This window comes from Tympanuchus pallidicinctus, unplaced genomic scaffold (genome assembly GCF_026119805.1).
Source record: "Tympanuchus pallidicinctus isolate F22 unplaced genomic scaffold, pur_lepc_1.0 scaffold15, whole genome shotgun sequence".
Lineage (NCBI taxonomy): Eukaryota > Metazoa > Chordata > Aves > Galliformes > Phasianidae > Tympanuchus > Tympanuchus pallidicinctus.
The window spans coordinates 23,684,423-23,709,630 of NW_026294669.1; the positions used below are offsets into that span (position 1 = coordinate 23,684,423).

Sequence of the window (25,208 nt, forward strand, 5' to 3'; positions counted from 1 at the left end):
CGCTACCCGCCGCTCCTCCTCCCGCCGCTAATGGTGGCCGCCACCGCCGGCTCTCCGCTGCCGCTCCCTTCCTTTCCCGTTTCTTGTTTCCGCCGAGCGCGGAACCGCCCGGCAGCCGGAGCACGTCCCTGCCCGGCAGCGGAGACGGCGCTCCCGCTCCAGTCTCCGCCGCCGCTCCGGGCTCTCCCCCCGCCGCTCACTTCCGGCGAGGCTGCGGCTCGCCCCGCCCAGCGGGCCCGCCGCCAGAGCTCGGGGGGCGGCTGGGGCCCCGCGGTGCCGGGTGGCCGCCGGCCGTTGGGCGGGCGACGGTTGGGCCGGCGCGCGAGCGGCGGTTGGGCGATTAGCCCGCGGGAGCCGTTGGCGCGCGGGGGGCGGTCGGGCGATTCGCCCGCGGTCCCGCACAGCGCCGCCGCCTCTCCGCGCGCCGGGTCGCGCCGCCGAGTTCCGCGGAACGAGAACGGAGTGGGGCGGCGGGCGGCACGCGCGGCGCGAGGCGCGGCCGAGGCGGCTTGGAGCGGCGGCGTCCGCCTCGTGCCGACCGGCGGGTCTCCCGCGCGGGGACGCGTTCTCCCATCTTGGGAATGCACGCCATTCCGCGGTCGCGTCTCCCGCGGAGCCGGCGGAGCTCCGCAGCAAACCTCCGTTCCGCGGGGCGCGCTGCTTTCCGAGACTGATAACAACCGTGCACGATGGTGCCTGGGCTACCTGTGCAAATACTGAATTACCGATTAGGTTATAAGGTTGGTTAAACGCGGTGTGAAGAGGCAGCTTTAAAACACAAGCTAGCAAGCAGGGAAGGTATGTTCATGTATACGTACTATTAAGTGGTTTGAAAACAGAGTCCACACGGAATTGCACTGCAATGGAAACGAACAAATCTGCGCCATGTGAACCTGCTGCAGCACAAGAGCGCTGCTCAGATCTGGACAGCACACAGAATGTCAGCTGCAAACATCCTGGGCGAGCTGAGATCAGTGCTACGGGTGCAGAAACACCTTGCCTCAATTGCACCTCTGAACTTCTGTAAAATATCAGTGTGAAATAACAGTATGAGCTTGTCCCTTAGAAACTGCAGCAGCCTCCTGCAATTGCAAAATTTTCATCTAACCATGCAAAATAATACCTCACTGAGGCTACAGTGCCCCTGTTCACGACGAGTGTGGGCTCATGCTGTTTAAAAGCAGCAATAAGGACTTGAGTGCTGTTCTGCAGCTGCTGAGTGTCAGCAACAAACCCGACGTTACAGGCAGGCTGGGGTTGTCACCATGTGCATTAATCCCACCAGGCTATGAATGATCCTCCATGGTCCTGCTGGGATCAGGCAACCACCACCCTCCCCAGAGGCAGAATGGGCTCATGGTATCAGGCACAGCCATTGCAATGCCACTGCATGGAGCAGCCAGTGTGCACACCAAACCTAGCATGGCCACAGTGCCAGCTCACCTTCAGCTATGGAGCTGCATGGCCATGGGGTGTGCAAAGCTTCACACATTCAGCTGTGAAAATGTAGAAGGAAAAAGAGGCCATGGGTGATGAATGCAAACTTTCTGGCATGTGGAAATGTTGTTCTTGTATATCAAACTTGTTAAAGGGCCTTGAGTCAAAGCAGACAATGCAATTAATTTAATGTAGAGTAGAAAGCAGAGCCAGACCATTTTAAGTGTGACAATCAGATTGGATCTCTGTGCATCCTACAGAACCACTATCCAATTACAGCAGTTACTAGCATAAAGTCATCCCCCACCTGGGGAAATAGCAGTACATGGTGGGTAAGGTCTTCAGAAAAGCATAGGGAATTTACTCACACATCTCCCAATAAAATTAACATGAAATAATGAAAGTAGTCCAGTCTTTTGAATAAGTTAAAAGCTATACACATTTCCAAATAAGAAAAGATAAAGTGGATCGCTGCTTTTAATGGGCTACAGACCTGTTCTCCTTCCTAAATGTTGTCTATCAGTCTTGATGTTAAAAATGGCTGAGCGGCACTGGAGCTGAGCTTACCTTTGAATCCTTTAGAAATTTTACTTTCTGTGTATATATAATTCTGAATTAGAAAACAAAGACGAGGTAGACTTTTGGATCATTAGACAGTTGCAGGAACTTCTGCAAAGGAAATGTCAGGTGAAGGCTGAAAATCATCATCATGTAATTCACATCTTGGTTGTTTTTTTGGACCCAAGAAAGTCCAAAGACTCCTGCAGCAGAAATCCATACTTTGGTGACGTGTCAAGTTTTGCCTCCCCAGCACAAGAGAAAACTTGGACATACTGGTAAGAGTCCAACATAAGGCCACCAAGAGGCTGAGGGAACTGGGACTGTTCATCCTGGAGGAGGCTCAGGGAGTGTCTTATTAATGTCTATAAATACCTGAAAGGATAGAACAGGCCCTTTTCAGTAGTGCCAGAGACAGGGCAAGGGGCAATGGCCACAATCTAGAACAAGAGTTCCAGTTCCATCCAGCGAAAGTTTTCTTGTGCATCAATGACTTGCTCAACCTGTACTTTATCTTTTTCTACTCTGCTAGCTATAATGGATTTCCAAATGGGAGTTATGATGAAGTATTGCAGCATTTCTTAGCAACAGGTATAGCACCCATAGCCATTAACATAAATAATTCAGCTCATTCAGCCTATACTTCAAAAATGTCTTTTCTCAGATTTTATCTACTGCTCAAAGTAAACAAGAATATCTGAAAAGCTTCTGACCTTGAAACAAGAAGGTGTAATGACAACAGTCTAGAACAGGAACAAAGACTTGGACATGAGCTTATGGGGCTTCAAGTCAGCCATCATGATGCACAATCCATTGCAGAAACTTCTGTTCAGGGTTAAGGCTGCTGGACTTTCTTGGGGCTACTGCTCTTTCTTAGGATGGGCTGCTGTTATTTGTATGTAGGAAACATGTCCAAACCACAAGCACTGGAGTGAAAGCACTATTTTCTGAACTCATTTCATCAGTGTAAATTAGGAAAATCTTGAGTAATTCCAGCTGAAGATTTACAGAAGGATGGCAGGTCTGACTCCAAAGCACACAGTGTAAATGAAAATGTGACCACTCTCTTCTTACGTACTTTGCTTTTGTTGTGCTTCTGGAAAGTAGAGAAATACACCTTATTATGTCAAGGTGATAATTTAAAGCACAGAGAGAGTAACCTAACCTACAGTTAGTGAGGAAGTCTCTTTTTGAGACAAGGTCAGATTCCTGTTCTCACTGGTCCCAAGCCAATCCCTTGCTTGAGAAATCACTCTTCATCAAGACTTATTGACTGAGATTCTTTTTATAGAAGTACCAAGGTTGCCATGATACAGACGAGCAAATAATCTACCTATAGCATTCATCATCATCATCACTTCTGTTAGTGAAAAGTCAAACCATCCCATCACACAGCTCAATAAACCAGCAGGGCTAACACATGGCAAGAAAACATTCCTTGACTCTCAAAGCAATCAGCTTATGCCGCTGAAGCAGGAAGCTTGTTTGTCCCCTGCGCTGTTTTAATCTAGCACATGCAGCTGCAAATGTTGTCTTTGCTCACAAAGCTTCCTAAATCCTTTCTTTTTTTTTTTCCTAATTCTACTAAACTCTTTGCCCTGATGACTGCCAATGGCAACTGGGCCCCATAGGTAGACAACATATTGCACAAAATAATGTGTTCTGGAAGGTTTTGCTCTATAATTTGGAACACGGAGGCTGCCATTAGCTGACTTCACTAGGCACTTGATGAAGTTCCATCTTAAATGAAGTTCCCCTTTCCTCCATGATTTATATTACCCTCCATGATTTATACTACTTTCCTTTATCCTTTATTCTTTATTCCACACAGGTGACTTACTGGTCCTTTTTTAGGTCCTCTGAGGAAAATGATGGCTTTCACAAATGTATCTGAGTATATCTGTGTAGCCATGTGTGTAAATATAGGGAAGCAGCAAAGGTTAAGATCTTCCAACCTATAGAGCACCACAGGGACTCTCTGGAGTCCCCTTCTGTGCTGATGTCAGTAAATGATTTTAATGGGAGCAGGTCTGAGCTAATGCTGGCAGTTTGGAAAATCTCACCCAAGGGATTCAGTGATGTTGAAAGTGCTTGAGGCAGGTTAACTGTAGGGCATTTCCACTAATGAGGAATGGCACAGTTGTCTTTATTAATTTTCCTTCTCTCACAGTACTTTTAGAGTGTATATATTTTATATCTAGAGGAAAAAATAAGTTTAAAATACTTTTATTTTTAGAATTTCTTACTGAGAAGCAGACCAATGAGTATCTTTTTGCATCACAGCTACAGGACTTGAGATCTACTATTGCCCCCAAGCTCTAGTAATACTCCCTAGTTGCCTCTCCTCTTCCTTCATCTGACTTAATATGATTACAGGGGAAAATGATGTGACTGAGGTTCCAACCAAAGCAGTTTTGTTGGCCTTTCATAGAACTTCCTCATCTCCTTGGAGGTGGGAGGTGCCAATACTTTTCTGTAAGGCAGTACCTTGAAAACCAAGAGAAAAAAATCTCAGTAGAGACTGATTGGAAAAGGCACATCAGCACAGGAGAAAAAGAAACAGTGACAAACTGGAATGAGGTGCCCAAAGCAAGGTAGATGTTGTAAACAAATGCTAATGTAGGAGACACTGGCTGTGGCACAGTATTTTTCTGGGAAGCCACTACATGGTGAGTGATCAGTCTGAAAAAAACAAACAAAAAAAAAAGCCACAGCAGCAACTTTGCCAACAAATCTGCTAGTAAATATGCCCTGGAGTGTCTTTGTTTTCCTTAAGCTATGACTCTTAAAATTGTGTTGTCATTAATTCATAAGAATTATGAAGATCTGGCCTTAATTCACTTAAAATACAAATATCGATCCTTTCCTACACTTTCATTCAAACAACGCTACACTTTTCCAGAGAGGAGCAAACATCCCATGCAACTTCATAAACATTAAGTCATCCCACTTGCTATGATGTAATATTTGGTCATTAACATCATGGTGGAAAGACGGAAGTATGCCAGAAGTTCTGTATTCACAAAAATAATTACATTAATTAAAAAAAAAAAAAACCCTAGTCCATAGCACGTTTAAAAGATATAGTGAGGTAAATGGCAGAGTGGGATAGGAAAACGTTCAACATGCCATCAACCAGAGCCCCCAGATCTCTTCCTCCAGTCTGTACATGTACCCAGTGTTGCCCCATCCCATGTGTACAGTCTGGCCCTGCTCTTGGCAGATTTCATACGGCTGGTGATTGCTCAGCCCTGTGATTTGTCAAGATCTGTCTACAAGACCTCTCTGCCTTCGAGGCAGCCAACCACTCCTCCCAGTTTAGTGTTGTCCACAGACTTACTTAGTATACATTTGAGTCTTGCATCCAGGTCCTTTATGAAAACATCAAAAAGAATTGGGAACACTAAAGAGATTTAATCCTCATTACAGAATAATTACTTGCTATATCTGATTTGATAGTTATTAAAGTATAAGTGATTTTATCAGCATGCAATATAGGAGACACTGAAGTTTTCTGTCAAGTTGCTGTCTGAGATAGAACAGTATTTTGGAGCTTCTCCTGCCACAGTGTGAAAATCCAGTATACTACAGCTAAGTTCTACCCTTCTTCTTGGAGGGATAGACATGAAATTCAAACTCATTTTTTGCACTGAACAAAATTGCAGAGGGGAGCTTTGTGTGTGTGCACTGCAGCTTTGTAGTATAGTTTCTGAACCTGGGGGGATAAATATACACAACTCTGGAAAAGTCTTGGCACTACTGTTTGATTCTTTAGTTATCATCAGCTGTTACTATCTTCAGCCACGCTTTGTATGCCCAGATCCCATTCTGAACAGTGCCATGCTGAAGTGGTCCTTTTTCCTTTCAGGAGCCAGCTGCCACCAATCAAGTTGTAAGACTGGATAGAAAGTACAGCTTTCACCAAAAGTTCTGTTATTTAACCTCATCTATGTTTATGTAGCTGCACTATTTTTTTTCCATGTCATTTTTGTGCATATGTGAATTATTTGACATATGCCTTGTAAGTCATAAATTAGGATTTACTGGAATTTCTCTCTTGGCCACTTGAAGTGACACTGGCTGGACTTGTCACATTTTTTTAGAAGTTTAGAGTAGTGCTGTTCTTTAACTAGCAAGTGGCTGACAACAGCTTTTGGGACATTCCAGATTCTGTTTTGAACAGCTGTACATGACAACAGATTTTTGAACTGCAAAATTTTGCTTTTTTACTTATGCGATTTTGAAACTTTCACAGTTTATTTCAAAACTGTAATTTTGAAGTAAAAAATGGAAAATAAACATTTCTCCATGTTTTACAGGGCTTGTGCAATGTTTCTGGACTTTTATATATATATATATAAAAAGAGGGCATCATGATTTCTGGAATAAATTCAAAGATGAGGTAGAAAGCACTAAATGGCACTTCAGAATCACTTTCAAGATTTGATGGGCAAAAATGCAAGCAAAACTCATTAGTAATTCAGAGAAATTTTCCTTTTTGAATCTTAATGTATGCTTCTGAGATAGACTACTCATGAGTGTTTGTTTCAGGAAAACTCATCTGTCTTAAATACCAGTGTGATCTCTTAGTTTGATACTGCACACATATGTAATGTTATATATGGGTACATACGCACTATATGAATGCATACAATTTGTACTGAAGCACTCAGGGATTACCTCTAACTAAACGAAGAGTGAGATTAAGTGAACATATGGTGTTAAGAAAGCTGGAAATAAAATCCCCCTCCATCTTACTCTGCCACACTTATATTGCTTGTTAGAGGATTACTTCTGAGTCAGAGCGGACAACCTGCTGAAGAAGGATTGACAGGCAGAACATTTGACAGACTGGTACAGGTTCTGAGGGAAATCCAGCACAATAATACTGTCTAGGTGAAAGGTACTCTGTTTTCTGATAGCATCTTAAAACTATGTACATACAGAGGAAAAGAGGACCTAGGGAATGTTTTTTGTTTTTTGTTTTTTGACTCAGCATCTTACTGTGACAGGTAGCTTTATTGTAAGTCACACTAGAGTCATAACTGGATGCTGTTTTCTTATTAAATGTCCTTTTGTATGCATATTAAATAGTTATGGGAAAATTTAGAATTCCAAACTAAAATTGTCAGTTATTCACCTATAAGATCTAGAAGTCACAGAGTAACAGAATAGCTTGGGTCAGAAAGGACCTTAAAAACCATCCACCTCCAAACTCCTGCCATGGCAAAGGCTGCCCCCCACCAGCACAGGCTGCCCAGGGCTCCATCCACCTCGGGCTTGAATGTCTCCAAGCATGGGGTGTCCATAGCTTATCTGGGCAGCTGTGCCAGTAATTTCAATGTATTTAGGGGGTTATTTATGACATTAGATATAAACCTGATGATTTTTCTGATTACTTAACTGACACCTAGTCCTAAAAGAGATACAAAAAATCTGGCAACAACTGTATATACAAACAAGCAGCAAACTAGAGATCACAGAGTGAAAATAGCTTCAAAGGACAGACCCTGTTGTTTCCTAGTAACTGTAAACTTGTGCATTGAATAGTATTAGTTCACATTTAGCAACTTCAGTGAGTTCCTCCAGAACATAATTTGGAAAGCTTTTTAATAGTCTTCTCTTCTCTTTTTAGGGCTGTATGCTAGGCAATTCTGTAGGCTTGCTTCATCCTCCAGATCCTCCCAAAGGTCTATTCATGCTAACTAATTTGCCCAATAGACCTCTTCCCATAAGTTTCAAATTCTTGTAAAACCCATCCAAGTCTAAATATTTCTTCCTCCTCCACTGAACAGTTGCCTTCTCCTAAAAGTGCAATCTGTCTTCTCTTCTGTATCCTAAAATAAACTCTCTGGACAAAAATATGAAACCACTGCATGGTCCCTGAGAAACCTATTCCATATGCATTCCATTTTGACATCTGTAACCACCACCACTGTAACCAGTAAGAATCCAGATGTCTCAAAATAGCAGTGGCAATGCTTACAGTGCACAAAATGTCATTGCCTGTTCTTATCTTTGCTATTCTTCCCCTTCCTTTCCCATTTCCTCCACTGAATGTTCTTCCACTTTTTCTATTGTGTCAAAACTGACTGTCAGCTCTTTACTAAGATGTAGGCCCCCTTTTACACATGTGTGAATATCTGGCATAGAAAAGCGCTGAAAGTAGAGGCTGGATCTGTTTTACCACAACCCTACTATTCCTGGGACGGCAATACTGACACACAGCAGGCAGCAAATTCCATGTATTCAGGATGCTTCAGCTGTACTACAGTCCTGCTGCCCAGCAGTCAGCCTGCAAGCAGTACACATGCTGCCCTTGGGCACAGGGAGGAGCAGGTCTGGTTGGAGTGCCTGAGCTGGAGACATCTGGCCAGCACCTCCAGACAAACATCCGCCTTCCACTACGGAGACATTTCTGCACCGCAGCCTGTGTCCTTTAACAAGACAAACAAGAAATGGTACAAAAGAAGCCTGGTCTTCCCAGGGGCGTACTCCTGCTGATTCACAAAATGCTGGAGAAGATGCATGCTGCCTGCCTGAGCTCCCTTCGCACCAGCCGAGGGGCCAGGCTGCAGCTGCAGGTCTGCCCCAGGGCAGCCAGTTGTGTTGGCACGCAGGCTGCGGCTCTAGGCCATGCTGCACGTGCTGCAGCAGGTAGGTGTCCTGCTGCTCTGCCAGGGCCAGGGAGCAACACTGGCAATGCCAGACCTTTGGGGCTGCAGGAGGACGTGGCAAGGCTCTTCAAGCAGCCATTCTTTCCTGAGCGATTCTCCTCTGTCACAGCCAAAAAACAGCAGTGGGCAGGGTCTGTGCTGCTGGGCCAGGCTGGAGAGCGATGATGCATGTAGCTGTGTCTCCTGTACATAGCCTGTGAGCCGTGCTCATTGTTTTGGTTGTTTTACCACCAGTTAGAAACTGGCCTCAGAAGAATCCCATATGTTCTGACTGTTTTGCTTGCTTGGATATGTCTATTACATTGGTTTATTTAGGATCTAATTAAGACTCTGTCATGGGTTTTCTGTAAATGCTGTCAGAGACATGAAACTGAGCCCACCACCCGTGTTTAAAACATTATAATTGTGTCTGGAAAGTCAGAAAAGTGGGAGTATAATTTGTTCTGAGCTATTCTTACACCATTGTAAACACATCCAACTAGCTAAATAGAAATCCTGCCACTAAATACCAGTGTCAAGTTGCAACCAGATCCCCAGCGTGCCAAGGCCACATCCCCATAGTTCCAGATTTCCCTTTCAATGAGTAACCTGGTAGCACCTGGCATTGCGCAGCTGACAGCATAGGACTGTGTTAGCTACGTCCTGCTCAGCTGCCTTCCCATCTACAGCTCCACCTCGCCGCATGTCACCTGGGGTGGAGGGAAGACACACAACCTCTCTTCCCCAAAAGAATATAACTACAGCGTGAATTACTGCCGGTCAGAAAGTTGGATGCAAGATGGTGAAAGATGCATTGAAGTTTAGTCCCACACCCTGGGAAAAGGTGTTCTTCCATAAAACCTGCATATATTTCAAAGAGCCAAATTCACTCTGCTACATCCTTAGGTCTCCAGAATCTTCCCTAATCCCATCTACTGCCTCACCACCTTACCTTTGTTCATTGAAAGGCATTTCTCTATCATTTTCTGTTGCTGTTAAGACTATGTTGAAACCCCTTAGTCTGCAATATACAGTGCCATGTGAGGGTTCAGACTATTTGCAAGCTCTTGTAAATGCTTCCTGCTTTAAGATTTCAAGATCCAAATTGCTCCCTAGGTGCTCGTGTATTTGTTGCTTCCTTTGAACCTGAAGGCTCTACAGATAACAAGGAGATGTATACAAAAAACACAGGCTGTTAATTCTTTCTGGAAGTCCAAGATTAAAGCTAATACTGCTAAAAGCCTGTGCCACTGTCTCACAGAAAGAAATTTTGGCAGCATTTATAATTCTTACATACATGACAGTGTTCTAAGAGGAAAGTGTTTTGGTCATTGTAACTAATGCTGGACTAGTGTAAACTATAAGGGTTAAGTCTTACTTGTTTTCCAACTGTATTGCTTGCCCCTCCAGTAGGAGGAATTGTTTGAACAGTTGGCAAACTCAGTCTAGCATTGACTTGTTACGTTGTTTCAGGCTACATGCGTTACTGTTCCTTTCTTATCAAGCATCACGTGGGATGAGCACCATAAATCTAGATGAGAGTTGAGAGGCAGTGCTCATTTTTAATTTTTTGTGTTCTTTAGTTTGTGATACAGTCCAAATATGGATGGAACTCAGTGTGTGTATTTAACTTGCTATGTATTTAACTTTGCCTTTCCCACTGAAATGTGTCATCTGTACTGAAGAGTTCTGCAGCACAAATTCCCTTCTGTCTAAGTAGTTATTGCTGTGCAAAAATGAGGTCGTGCTTTGTAAGGAACATATTTTTAAATGTTTATGAAATCCTGCATTAAGAGAATAAAAAAGGATATTTCAAATTGATGTGGTTCTGTTGTTTGCTGCTGCAAAATCAGTCTTGAATACTTACAACAGCATGCCAAATAGGGCTGAGACGGAGTAGGCCAAGAATATTTCTTAACGGAAGGGATTTTTTGCTGAAGCAGAGCTGCATGAAGCAAGGGAAGGTCTCAAACCTGGCTGCTTAAATTTAGGCGTCTGTGTGTCGATGACTAAATAAAATGGCCTGGTTCTCCAAAATGCTTGGCAGGCACCCACATTTCTCATTGAAATCAACAGGCATTGCATATGCTTAACACCCTGGAAAATCAGGCTGCTTATATTTAGGAGTTTAAATATGACATTCAAAGTTTAAAGTTCATCTCCTAGAGTTAAAATGATAAGCTAGAGTATCTAAAGCCTATTTGGAAGTAGCATGTTGTTGTAGTGGTTGAGATTACAGTTGACAAAGATTAATAATTCTCATGCTGACCTCCACACCCTGCTATAAAAACATTATCTATAAAGTTCTTGGAGACCCTTCTGTCAGCAATGTTCTTCATGGACATGAGCACTAGCAGTTAGTATTTTCTTAAGCAAAATCATATTTGAATGCAACTTTTCAAAATAAGGACTTTGCTACTTGGCACATTTGGTTGTAAATATAGCAGAAATAGTACCTATGCAAGTTTCATCTGGGGCAGAGGTACTACTGCCCTCTGAGAAGAGCTGGCCACCTGGGACCTTAGTGCTCTGCTGCTCTGTTGTCTGAACTTCCAGACTGGAGAAGACAGGTTTTTGAGGAAAGCATCTCTCACAAGTGGTGCTGAATTGGCATGGACATTCAATCGTACTGCTCCAGTCCTTTCCCAGCAAATATTTAGTCAAAAGTAAGCACAAGTAAAAGAGTTTCCTTGCTTCTAATTCATTAAATAGAAGCTTAATTGGTTTCTCACTGCTTGGCTTGGGCTGTTAAGAGGGGAACCAATTTGCTTTTGTGAGTAACCACTATTATAACAACACTCCTCTTGAGAGAACAGAGAGAGTGATGAGGGTTTGTGGTTTCCTCTTTGCTCTGAAAAAGGATGAAGTACCCCTTCCCTTCAGTCCTTGAGATCCCTGTTCCTGCCCTGGTAACAGAAAAAGTCATTATGATAGATTCCAGTTGGAATCTGGCTTAATATATTGAGAGTGCTGGAAACCATGGCACCACTTTGCCAGTCACCATGGATGCTAAAGCCCATCCTTACGTCATTATGAAAAAATAGTTTATTACTTCAAAAAATAATCTGAGCATCATACATAGCTCTGCCCATTGTAACATCATGGATGTAGAATCCTAGACTTTTCTCAGCACTGCCTGTGTTAAGGTACTGTAAGGACCAGCACAGCTCTGGGCAGGGATCTGGAGTGCTATGCAGCTGATTCGGGGCCTAGCAGCAGCAGAGAGCAGCCATGGGTATGTGGAGCTTGTCCTCAGTAGTTACATTAAAATTGCAGCTGCAGTGTTTTGCAGTGATTTTCCTGTGTCTGCATAGCTATCTTTAGTATGACTTCCAGCATGTAGCCCATTTTTTTTTAATGTTAGGAAAAAATCCCTTAAATAAATGTAAGCTCTTTCAAAGAATTTGTTATGTCATCATAACTCCATTTCTAAATGCCCTAGCAAGCATAGGATTCCTAAAAACAGCATTTTCCATTTCCATTTACCTTCCTCCAGCCACAGGCAGTGGTTGCATCCCCCTCTCCCTGGTTTGTCTGGCAGAAGGGAACTGAAGAAAATCACTACTCTGTGGTTTGAAAGAAGATTTAAAGAGCAAATGCTACAGATTGCAGGAGTCTAAATGCTATTTTTTAAATACCATTTGGACAGTGCCCATGGTGGAAAGTCCTTTATCTTCTAGAGGCCAAGACTTCCCCAGTAGTGTAAAAACCCTCTCAGAAGCCAGCTGTGTGTTAGATCGTCACTGTGTTTATGAGTTCTCCAGAGCTCTGATTACCACTCTCTTTAATTAGGAAAGACTCTTGGACTCTTTGGACCAGATCTTACCCATCAGCAGCAGTGAATGTATGTGTGACCCAGATTCGAGAATGAGATCTGATAGATGTATTTTCCAGATAAAGACTGAGTTCTGGTGGGGACTGTGGTGACAACGCAGCTCCCTGGAGCCAGCTCTGAGCACTGTGTGTAACTACAGTCTGCCTCAGGCCATGACCTGCATCTTCAGAAATCTTTCTGCCATTGTTTATTCTTTCAATACTTCTGTAGGGAAAGCTCTAAAGATAGCTTATTGCAAAAGAAGAAAACAGAGAAGCAGGGCTGCATTTTCAGGTGTTGAATATGAGGATTATGAAAAAAAGCTAAGATACATTTTCTGGGGAAAACTCAGGCTTCTGCTTACTTATCCTTTTGTCTGAAGGCCAGAATTAAAACTTAAAAGTTCCAGGCTTAGGCCAAAAACCCTTTATGGGATAATGTTTCATTATAGAAGTTATTTATCTACCGAAACTATTTAAAGACAGGAAGTGTTATCTGTGGCTAGGATTAATCATCTCTGTCACGTTGTCTGTCTCCTGAATGGGAGATTAATGTAGAGTATAGCTTCCTGACAGGCAAGTAGCAATGGCATGGATTTTCTTAATTTCTGTGGTAAGAAACAAAGCCAAGTAAATTGCACAATGCATGGCGCGTTGGGACACAGTCAGCCAAAAATATCTCAGTTGAGACTGCTCATTGTGCTAGATTTCTTAGCTGGAAAAGGGCAAGGAAACCTCTGCCACTCTCCAACATCCAAGTCTACTGTGACAAAAAGGGAGAATGACCATTGGACATCTGCAAAGAGGAAGTAGCTTCATCTTTCCTGCCAAACTTCTGCACTCCTTCAAGAAAAATGGGAGACCACAGAGAGATGGAGCAAACATGTGGAATGACAACAGTAAAGACACCGGCATAGAAACGGAGACAGAATGGCAGAAAACACAGCAGCCTGAGTTGATATTTGCTGTCCTGTGTGCTCAGCCAGTCCAGGCACACTCATCACACATGCACATAGGGCACAGTGAGAACTGTCTGCAGAACATCCTACCTGAGCTCTTGTCATGCTCTCAAAGCTGCAGATGTAATGCTTTGCCCTTTGTGCATTTTCACACAGGACGGGAACTCGTAGCAGTGAGCTGGATAGGGTCTTACTTGTTTAACTTGATGGAAGGAGGTCACCACACGTACGTTTTGTCTCCCTAGATGAGGCTGCCTCATGTGCTCTTCTATTTGTGTAGCCGTCTACACAGCTGAAATGTTTGCATTTCCTTTTCTGGGCCCTGCAGACAGTGCACCGTTTGAGCTGGTAAGAAGCCAGACTTTTACTCAGTTCTAAGAGTGAGCTAGTGATCTAGTTGGCTTTGTTATGTTACTGTCAGCCACAGCAAGATAGCAGACACCACCATCACCACCATCATCAAAGAGAACACTCACTGGCAGAGAAAAAAAAGGAATGAGTTGGGTCATTAATTACACTGTAAATCTACTTCTAGCCCAAAATAATATCTGTCATTATCAGAACACATATGCTAGAAAAAGGTCAGTGCTTGACCTGCTCTTGTTGGACGATATGGTGGGCTGCTGTTAGTATGATACGACTGAAGCCATATGGGATCTCCAGAAAATTATGTGCTAATTACACGTTAATGTGATCAGCTCATACATGTCTAATGACTGGGTCTCCAGTGCTGCTGTACCGTGTATACCCCAGAAGACCTGCTTCATGTGAGAACTTCAGTGGTGAATATAGGAATTTGCTATTTGAAGACACAGGATTCTGAGCCTGACTCTCTTTTTTTCACCTTAAATTGATGCTGGGATTGTTCATTTCCAATGAGAATTGTTCTCATTTTTGAAGGGTTTTTGAAGTATAAAACAATAGAGCAGTGCCTTGCGCATTACAACCTGAGAATAACAAGATCAAACCAGCACAAACATCCCCTGTTTATCATAGCAGGACATCCAAAGATTATTTTTAGTCCTTTGAGTGCTTTATACTGTTAAGATGTTTTTTTTCTGAAACCAAGAAGTACTCTGTAACTTTATGTATTGATTACTTACAACACAGCTTGCACTCAGAGTGTTTTTGTGGTATACTACTGAATTAATGCAGACTGTATTTTCACGCTACTCTTCCTTAAAGATCTCAAGTTTCAATGAACTGAAGGGCAGCTCGGAGCTATGACACACTTCTTTTCCTCAGTCATCATTATACACTGTTTGGAAAGGCTGGGCAGTAGCTAACATCCTGTCTGGTCCCTGGTGACACAGGCTCAGACATTACAGCCTCATCGGAATAGGCAGTAAAATGACAGGGCACTCGCCCTGAGCGCTTTGAAGGGCTGCACCCTTGCAGTAGAATTGCTTAGTATGTTCGTGACATGTTGCTTTGGGAGAGCACACTCAGGATCTAAGGGCACTGTCTGGCAGCTCAGTTTCACTTCATCCTCAGCATGATTAAAGGAAATTGGTTGTATCTTTCATACTACAGCAGGCATGTCAGCTAACACTGTGCCTCAAGACACAGCTGGCCTTCTGTGTGTTATTTCTCTCCCCCTCCATGCTGCTTTAGTCTTTTCATCCAGATCCTTGTGGGCAGCAGGCTGTGTGTAAGCATTTCTCTGCAGATATCATTGTTTCTTGCCTTCACAATGCCTGCAAGTTTGCTCTTTTCTTTACTCCTCCCCATGTAACTAGAGGGGTGGATGCTTTCTAGATAAGGACTGGCAAATGGCTGAATGTGTATCTCTATGAATCACAATCAACCAAAATGAAAGCTGGGACTGACCCTTGGAATTTCACTGCAAACATTCTCATGCATGCAAGTGGCTGAGCTGACTTCAGAGCGGCTGTGAGCATTCATAAAGGACACCTGTGCAAATGAGGCAGCAAGATGGACACTTGGTTTATTGTTATGATAGCATAACTAGCTTGAGGCTTCTTTGAGATAATGATAAGGATGGCTCAGAATGATAGCAAGTTCATAAAATATTTCATTTTAGGGCACACAGAGAATTATTAGCAGAGCAGCTGTAGCTTTTTATATCATTTCATAACGTGTATGATGTGGCATTTTGAAATTAAAACCTTCTTTGTGGCTGATGTTTTGTTGCATACATCGTGACTACCAGTCCACCTTTTCCAGAGCATTCTCAGACTAAGTCTGCACAAAGGCCCAGGCTCCTCTGGAGGGTACAGACTTTCAAAGTATGGAACTGTTTTTCAAGAAGAAAGTTAGTTATTTGCCAGACAGAACTAACCTGCTCTGTGAAAGAAACAGTCTGTGTTTCTGCATCTCTGCAGCGGAAGAGCTGAGACATTCCCAGGCGTGGCCCTGGCAAAGTCCAGTGCCCATGTATTTCTGGAATGAATGCCAGCTGCCTCCGCGCCTTGCTTGCACATTGCAAAGCTTTGCAGCCAGAGCCACCAGGACTCACAGAGAGTTCCACAAATGATGTCAGGGGAAAGTAATCTAGGACCCTCTGCTCCTAAAAAAATGCGATCCCTGAAACTGGAGTGCTGTTACTAGAGGAGAAAAGAACCTTTTGACTGAAGGACAGAATCTGTACATCCTTCATACTTTTGCTCCTCAAGGTACAACCAGCCATTTCACCTCTATAATTCCTCCAAACACCATCCCTGTAAATTTAGAACTCATCCTGATCTCTTTAAACAAAAAAGTGGGCACAGGGAAGCACATAACTGTAACATAACTCCTTCTAGGTCAGGGAAAGGGTGAGAACTCAGACCTGAGTTCTCCTGCTCTAGTTTCAGCCATAGAAGCTGCCTTCTTCCATCGGAGACACAACATTGGTTCCGAATCATTGCATGAACTTGGGAAAAACACTGAATCATTTCTTCTTTTAGCTTCCTCATTTCTGAATAAGGAAACCTTTTTGCAGGGAGGGATTAGCCTAGAGATTCACAGAAAACTCTTTCCACCCTGATGGAAAATGTGACAAGCATATTACTGTGTTGTCATATACATGAAGAAAGCAGCACTAAGCCCAGCTCTCCTGAAGGAAGCTTGTAAATATAGCAACTCAGTGAAGATACTAACATCAGTGATATCTTAACACATACAGGAAGGCCCTTTTGAGGCTCACCAAACATGACCTCGCAAAAAACATACATACCTATGAAAAACAAGTTTGGACACTGATAAGCACTGCTGGAAAATTACATGCAATCAGGCAGACTGAGAAATATTTGACTGTTAAACTGTTAGCTTCTTATCCTTTCAGAGGTCCTTCCACTTGGAAATGAAATTCTGTTGTTCCAAAGGCAGGGAATTCACCTTTCCAGTGGATTAACTGTTGGTTAGCTAATGTCTTTGTTCATATGCCAAAGCCTGCATAGCCAGGATAGCATCCTCTCTTCTCCCTCTCCAAATCCTGCTGAAGATAAAGCAAGCGACTGCTTTCTGAGTGCTTCTCCTGCCTGCAGGCCATCCGCTGCTGGAGCCACCTGTGAAACCAGTCATTTTACCTTTTCTTTTACTTCCTGCAGCAGAAGGCATGCTGATACAGGCACCCCCAGTCTGCCCCTGCATATCACTCTCCCCTCTCTGAGTGTAGCAATACCTGAGTCTGGTATTTCTGTTTGGGTGGGTACAAATCATCACACATCCAGCCCAGGGCTGGGTCTTAGCACCACAGCTGTGTCCCTCCCTATTCTGGTGCTTTCTTGTTTAGCACAGGGACACTGGTGGTCCCTTCCCTTGCCTCTCCTAGGCTCATTCTAATCCCTACCCACACCTTGATCTAAAATCTGCCAGTTAGATGTGACTGCCGTTCGAAGTAAATGGGTCAGGTTAGTTAGCACAGGCTGCGAATGCAGCTCTTCATGTGCTGAGTCACCCTGGCAGCAGATGTCATCTGCTTCTTGATTGAGGGAGAGGCACAGGGGGAATTAAAAATGCAGCATGCACTGCTGCACAGCCTTACACAGCCTTACATTCAGCAGGGATGAGAGAGAGTAGCCCTGCAGCCAAATTATGGGGGCTCAACTATGAGGGCAGAAAGTTGGGGGGAAAGCTTTGTGTGAACCCTTAGTTCAATCCTCCTTGTGTACTGCGGTGAACCGGCCAAATATAGAACACCCAAACCACTGGAGAAGGGGAGGAAATGGAGACCTAGGAAAAATAAGCCACTGATTGTGATGCAGGAAATACTTCTGAATTAAACCCTTTCCACTGTAGCCATCAAAATGTTCTCAGAAGACCACAGTTGTAAAAAATGAGTCACTCCTGGCCACGAGTGTAACATTACTGACTTTACATTGTTGACAAGGGATAGTGACGGGTCTGTAAGGCAGTCGGGTAAACCATATTTGTTTTTGCAGTCATGTATAAAAATACACATCACTAGAAAATCAAAGCAACAGTCACAACAGACCAAAGACTTTCCATAGGAGACAGAGAGCCTGGTTCTCTGAGAGCCAGTGACCCCAGCTGCTCCCAGAGCTGCAAACGTCACTCTCTCTCAAGGCTTGACCCAGGAGAAAGAAAATCAGGGCTGCAGTTCATTACTTTGGCACAACATGTTTCAACAACTGCAACTGGGGTTAACGGACTGCAAGTCAACTTGCCGAGAAATAAATTGCATCAATCTCCCCTCCAAATCAGGCACATTTGTTTCCTGGAAAATCCAGCAGAGCCACTGTAAAAGACAGGGGTTCTGCCTGTGGTTCAGGCTGCTGAAGTGGAAGAGCCACCCTCAGTAAGCACAAGTCAAATGAGGTTAAGCTATTTGTCTCCAAAGAGCTATCTGGAAAGGATTATGAATCCAGCAGCAGCACCGGCCACCAAATGTGCTCAGACATCTCAGCTGAACTCATGGTACCTTCCAGCAAAAGGCTTGTTTTTTGTTCCTCTGGATGTATTTGTTCTTGTAGGTGTTTATGGCGCTTACTGGCAGTTGACATTGGAAAAAAACACGCTTCTAGATTTGTACTTGTTGAAAAGAGAAACGCTTTTACTGAAATATTTGCTTCTGTTTTTCAGCAGTTTTCTACTAGACTAAAACTCTCTGCAAGAGGACCCAGCTGGCTGCATTCAAGGCTACGTCCCTATGCCACTTTCCCTACATGGCACTGCATATTCTGACAGCAAGGGGTTTTAACCTTAGTCAGTCTTGGCTGTAACTATAGAAATTCCACCTCATTTCCTGCCCCTTTAAATCACCTTCAGCAGGGCACTTCATTCAGATTTACGTCAACAGGATTTCAGCTGAGGGAGGCTGAGCACCATTTTCTCTTTTATGACCTTTAAGACAAAGATTTTGAATGTTTTCATAAGATTAAAGAAAAAGATTTGTGGAGCTAACTAGGGGATTTGGAATACCCAGTTCCAACAACCTTCCAGTTGGATATGAGGCAGCATTTTCCCAGGAGGTGACTTGGCAGTGTCTGGTGGGAGTGTTGATGAGGAGAAAGGAGGCTGTGAGGTGGAGCACAGGGTCCCCCCAGCACGCCTTGACACCACATGTTTCCCTACAGCCTGACTCTCCAGGCTTCCTGCAGGCTGCTAGGAGGCATGCTTCTCAAAGTAGAACTGGAAGGCACTTAAAATCATACCATGATCTTGGGATTATTCTAATTTTGTCTTTCTTTTTTCTTTTTTTTTCTACTGAGATTTATTAATTAGACTAATAGACTAGACTGGAGAAAAAAGTCATTTTCCTAGAAAATAGACTCCGGGGAGCTACCTCATCTTAATTGGGCAAAAGAACAGATTACCTCATGGGTGACTTCTGTCTCCTTTTACACTGATATTTGCTCTCTCAAGGCTTGGGAATTCATTTTGTGTTTAACAAAATAAAAGCTATGCTATTAGTGAAATCAAAGTTCTTATAGATCATTTAAGAAGGTGTACCACCGTTTTCTTTTTCCTTAAAATAGTCATGAATGATATGGTCCTGCCTGTTACATTTCTCTAGAGAGAACGGCATGTCCTGCAAACTTGTCCAAAATTTCCAGCATTTGATTCTGCCAAGGGTAGGGCACGAATCTGACCACAATCTCACTCCAGCCAGAGAGCTGCCATCGTTCTTGGCCCTTTGGCAAAGCAGAGGCCCTTACTCTAGGCTGACCATAAACACAAGCTGGAGCAGCCAGGAGGTGCTCACCTCCAGCACTTCTCTGGGGCCTTTTCTGAATAGTAAGACTTTTTAAAAAATATGTTGCTTGCATTCAGTAATGAGCAGCAGATGTTAAAAATGATTAGGTCAGTTTCCACTGCACTCCCCCATGGTGAGATATACTGTATGCAGTGGTGTTAAATAGCTTGATTACTGTAGCACAGATGAGTTCTGTGACATTATCCGTATTATTAGGAAAGGCCCAGGCAACAAAAGGCTGAGCCATATTCAGTCCTGGTGTAAGTGCTTTCATCTTCATTTTCTTTCATTATTTATTCTGCAGTCCAGAGTAGGAGCTTTCATCAGAATTATCTATCCTTGTTCCTTATATAACAACTCTCTCCACTCCTCCTCTCCATCTGTAGACTAGAGGATGCAAGTTACTTGTGCCTTGATACCTATTTAGGGGATATGGGCAGTGTGGGACTGCATTCTGAGCAATCGTGGCAAGTATAGAGAATCTAAAGACATCTGGATTCTGCTTGATGGCACTGATTTTGACTTGGGCATAGTTAAAGCAATATACAATGTGTTTCTCACATTTTTTGTTGTCATTTTCTTTTCTCTCTTACTTGCCATTTGATTCTACGCATCTGATTGTTTTGAAACAGCCGGTGGGTGATTTTCCACATTCCTTCAGTTCTCAAAGTTAGATCACTGAAGCTATTTTCCTTGAATAGGTTTCATCCGTATGTACATTTGACTACCTTCTTGATCTGGTTTCCTGCCAGCACAAACATTTTTGTCAAGGGAGCTCCCACCTGTTGTGGTGTAAGTGTTGTAGGTGGGTGCTGAGTGGTGTCTAATTAAGCATCTTCTATGAAGTAATCAGAGGTGTCAAGGAAAGAAATTCAGGCTACTCTGAAAGCAGCCTGCACTGTCAGTAGCAAATCTTAGACAAACTGCAAGCTTAAATATCTGCTTTCTTGTAAGAGGGCTTAGTAAGAACATAAAGATTTAGCCAGGCAGGAGATGAGAACACCCCTGGTGCCAGGAAACTGGGGTAGCTTATACAATGGGCTCAATCACACACACTAACTTGCATTACAGATACTGAGCTTACAGTTTTGCAAATGTTCAAGGAGATTACGCTGTTCTCAAGAAATAATAGCATTCAGTAAAAGTAAATTGGCCCTAACTACTACTTTCAGAAAGAGTTTTTCCCTCTCCTCCCTTTTCTCTCCATCTTACAAAGCCAATATGGCCAAATTTATGATTAGTAGTGAGAGGCCCTACATTAAATTTACAGCCATAGAAAGACATCTAATCCTTCAGAAAAAAAAAAAGAAAAAAAAAAAACACTGGCTGACACAGTCATCATGGGTTTATAGGGCAGCACCAAAGCTAGCACACCAAGTATCCAGCGTTTCAAATGGCTCATTCACAAAATCTGTGTACTACATTCTGCAGAGAGTTGAATCCTGTTTGCCTTTTGGGAGTTGTCACATTGAAGCCAATTGGATTACTCATTTGTTTGAAGCAAGCAGGATTTAACCCTCCAAGAAACAAAATGGATTTGCTAAATGAAAGGGATTAACATTTTCTTTATAATGCTGTGCTAGGGGAAAAAAAAAAAAAAAAGACAAAAGGCATCTCTTTTCCCTCTCTTTGTTTGGTGCAATATGAGTGGGAAGTTGAACAGGACTTTTCTGCACCCTTTGATTCTTCATTTTAGTTGCCATCTTCTTTGCCTTGGCATGTTTAAATCAGCATGCTGATGCTAATGGCTGTTCTTCAGCATGCTGGTCAAATCACACTGAATTGGTTCTGGGGGGCAGAGCCGCTCTCCTGCTTTGGTATTTGCGACAATGGATACTGCTTGGTCTCTGATCTAATTTGTGATGGATGCAAGCTGGGCATAGTTTCTCATTTGGCAGTGCAAGAAGCTGGTGAGCCAGCTGCAGGCTTTTGCCATTCCTGTAATGTGCTGATGCTGGAAAATAGTCTGCCTATGGCGGTGGCTTACAAGATCAGGTGCTTGACCCCTTCTTGAAACCAAGCTTGCTTTCAAGGTCTTTGAGTGAGCACTGTGTTTGGATTCATTCAGCACAGAATGAAACCCTCTGGCAAAGATAGTTAGGCAACAGGTCCTGTTGAACTAAAATAAGTTTTTATCTCCTGAATCATGAGGGAAGAATGGTGCCCTTCTATGAGTGCACAACTTCTGCATGACTGGAATTAAAGAAAAGCCACATTGCAATGTATCTCTCGCTTCTTGTCATCCCCCTGTGCACCCAGAACAAGAGTCAGTGAGCAGTCCTAGATATCTATGATCTTCATCTGGAGATCCTCTTTCATGGCCAGCATACAATGGGCTTCTGCTTCTGAACTCTGTTGCAGCAGCAGCAGCCTCTGGTTTGAGAAGCTGGGTTCTGCATGGAGACAGGAGGAGACAGACACAGGCTTCTCCTCTCATTCTTTACAGGTGCCAGAAGGGGCAGCCCTTTGGGGACAGTTCTTGGTGGTCAGGGTAAAACCAGCCAGGCTGAAGGTCACCACTTCAACTTTGCCTATGCAGATGAAGACAGATTGCCTGGTACTGCCTTCATGTGTACCCCTATGTGGCTCAGTATTATTCACATTTTCTTGCCTGATCTGTGCTCTGTCATGAATATGCTCCTCTTACAATCTGTTCTGAAACCTGAGACTCTCAGCATACACTTGGAGCATCATCTGTATCACATGTAAGGAACATTTTCTGTGGGGTAGAGATAAGCTCTTACAGCAACTTCAGATTTCACACTTCCTAAGATGGGGCAATATTCAAGAGTACAAGATGGGAATCTGGCAGAATTTAAGGCTCCTTTTTTGGAAAATTCCCTCACACATACAGAAATGCTTCTCTTCTGCCAGTGTATCTAACAGGAATTTCACAGAGAAAGAAACAGTCTGCAGGCTTTCAGTATGAATGTTTCTGAATCTGACCAGTGTGAATCTATTGCTGATTGTAATGCTGTCTCTGATTTGATTTTATTCCTTCCCCAGTTCAGAGATCCAGTGGAGGAGTGGCTTCACAGCAGATAGTCTCTTCACTCAATGTTAAGAAGCTCTGGATATTATGACAGCTCTTACCAAGGCCAAGATTCAACACAAGAGGTGGCAGAATCTATGAGGAAGAGATTTACATGCACTTTAGTTCTCAGCATAAATCTGTCTGCTTCCTAAAAAACAGCTGTGAGCTCCACAGGCCCAGGATGCCCATAAGACACAAAGGATGGAAGATTTATTATTTCTTTTAATACTTCAGCAGTGATGCTATCTGCCAAGTGACAGACCTCTTGGTGAGAATGATTTTGTGTCCCACCATACTGCCACGGGAGGTAGCCTAAAAGGCTTGCAGTCAGCTATGCATACAGAGGGAAAAGGCTGCTCAGGAGCAGCTGTAACCTATGAGAAGTAAAACAAAACTCACTCTGGCAAGAAGCTGCCTCTAAGTCCAGATACTTCAGCCCACACAGCAGGCTGGTAACCTGTTTCCCTCTCCAGAAGGGCTCTGTTTCATGCATACTGGTGCTGAGGAGCAGGAGGCACTAAATGAGAAGCAAATGAGGTCAAGGACCAGTATTATGAATGAGCTGAACTATCAAACTTTGCTGCAGGCTAAATTCAGGTTAGTGTTATTGGTCCCTTGGAGTATGCCACTCCTTCATATTGCTGCTCAGGTAGCCAAAGTACAAGGCTTTTTTTTTTTTGCTAGGACCAGACACTGCAGAATTGCTCAAACCTCTTTTGTACTAATTATTCTTGCTGAGCTGCTGCAGAAAAACATCTGCCCTGTGATGACAGTCCAGGTTGTCACATCATCAGACTGGGCATCCAAAAAAGGCTGCTTTCCTCCCATGAATTTCTAAATACCAGAGTGCAGAGGCAAAGAGATTTGGTTAGGAGAAACACTGCCATTTGTCATAACATGCAGCAGTGTTGGTGAGTGGATTTTCCACCATTAGGTGGGGAGCCCTTGTCTTGGAGGCAGAAGGACTGTGTGTGAGGGCATGCAGCAGCTGCTGGGAGCAAGTAGAGAGGCTCTGCTGAAGGAAGGAGATGCTCTGTCTGGCTGGGTGCTGCCCCTAGCCTGCAGCAGGTGCTCAGGGAGAGCAATGGCTATGCCCAGCAGTACAGATGGCTCCTGCCAGCCAAGCAGTGACCTACCTGCAGTGAGACTGGGCTCAGCACTCTGCTTGCACGGGATTTCCCAGCTCAGCTGCCCAAGGAACAGGGCACTAGCCGCTGTACAGTGAAGCTGACTACAAGATTGGCCTCATCTGCATTCAAAGACAGGTGTGGGTGATGCGTCTGGGAATGGCCTTACACTGTTTACTTTCTCCTCTAATCAGAAGACTTTGCCAAGGTATCTTCCAGTGCAGAAGAAATATCTGTTATTCTTGGACATAGCAGTGTCTTTAGCTCATATAAATTGCAGGCAGGGTGAGCGACACAGTGTACATTATCTTCTAAAGAGGCTTTCTATTATTGTAGTGCCAAGCTAGAGAGAGAGCATGAAAAGGACAAAGCAGGCAGTGACAATTATTTGAGTAGTTGCGCTGTTCAGGACTGGAAAAAGGTTGCCTCGAGCCATTCTCAAATGACCCCTGCTGTCAGTGGGGCTGGACGGGTATTCCCTAGCTCAGTGCTGCTGGGCTGAATCCAGCCTCAAATCTTTTGGAATGGGACTGCTGTGAAGAGTGGCACATGGCTTTGTTCTGTCTGGGAGTATTGAGACAGGAGCAGCTTAAAAAAATAGGTCAGAGTATTTCTATTTTAAGTTCCTGCCAAGCATTAGAGGGACCCAGCATGGTGCAGAGCAGGCACTATAGCTCCCTTCCTGGGCAGCCCCTGGGGGGCAGCTGGGAGCTCACTGGCTGGCACAGCAGCGCAGCACACCCAGGAACCCCTGGCAAGGAGTAAAACATGCTCCTACAGACTTTGTAAATGCTGAGCATCTGCTGGCCCGCTCTGGAATAAAGTTCAGTATTGGACCAAATCTACTAATAACAAAATCCTATTAACTGCATTTTCTCACCACGAAGGCTAGTCATGGGACCTGGGAACAACAGCGTCATTCTGCAGAACAGATCTAATTGTGCAGTCCTGATCTAAATAAGCATACCTCAGAACAGATTGTAAGAGGAGCATATTCATGACAGAGCACAGATCAGGCAGAATCCTGATTTATACTGGTTATGATGCTGACTTGCTGTTAACTGTGGATGTTACAACTCTCTGGAACTTCTCTTGCCACAAATTGCAATAAAAAAGCATTGTCTGGTGGTGAAATGTCAGTAAAAAAACTGAAATGTAAAAATCTCTTTGTGATTATGGTGATGCTTTAAGAACGATTTTGTCGTTCTGCAAACATAATGTGTGGTCTGCATGGGAGTTTTGAGCAAAAATGGTCGTGCACAATGACTGCAAATAAAATAACAAAGAAAATTGTTTCCACTGTCAAGCATAATTGTTACTTATGGCTTTAAATCTGTCTTACTATAGGCAAGTCATCCTCCTAGGAGCTGATGATGATTAGTTGCCTATTTCCTTCACTCATGGCTCATAAAATCCTTCCCAGGGCAACACCCATTAATTTCTAACTTAGCCTGGTTCCACTAT

The 25,208-nt window shown here is 43.6% G+C and overlaps 1 protein-coding gene and 1 long non-coding RNA gene across 3 annotated transcripts in view; one reads left to right on the forward strand and one right to left on the reverse strand.

The window, feature by feature from the left end:
* Positions 1–25,208, reverse strand: part of LOC128076716 (uncharacterized) — a 496,481-nt gene that overhangs the window by 87,108 nt on the left and 384,165 nt on the right. The window lies entirely within an intron of this gene.
* PARD3B (par-3 family cell polarity regulator beta) overlaps positions 1–25,208 on the forward strand; it is a 753,023-nt gene that overhangs the window by 5,118 nt on the left and 722,697 nt on the right. The window lies entirely within an intron of this gene.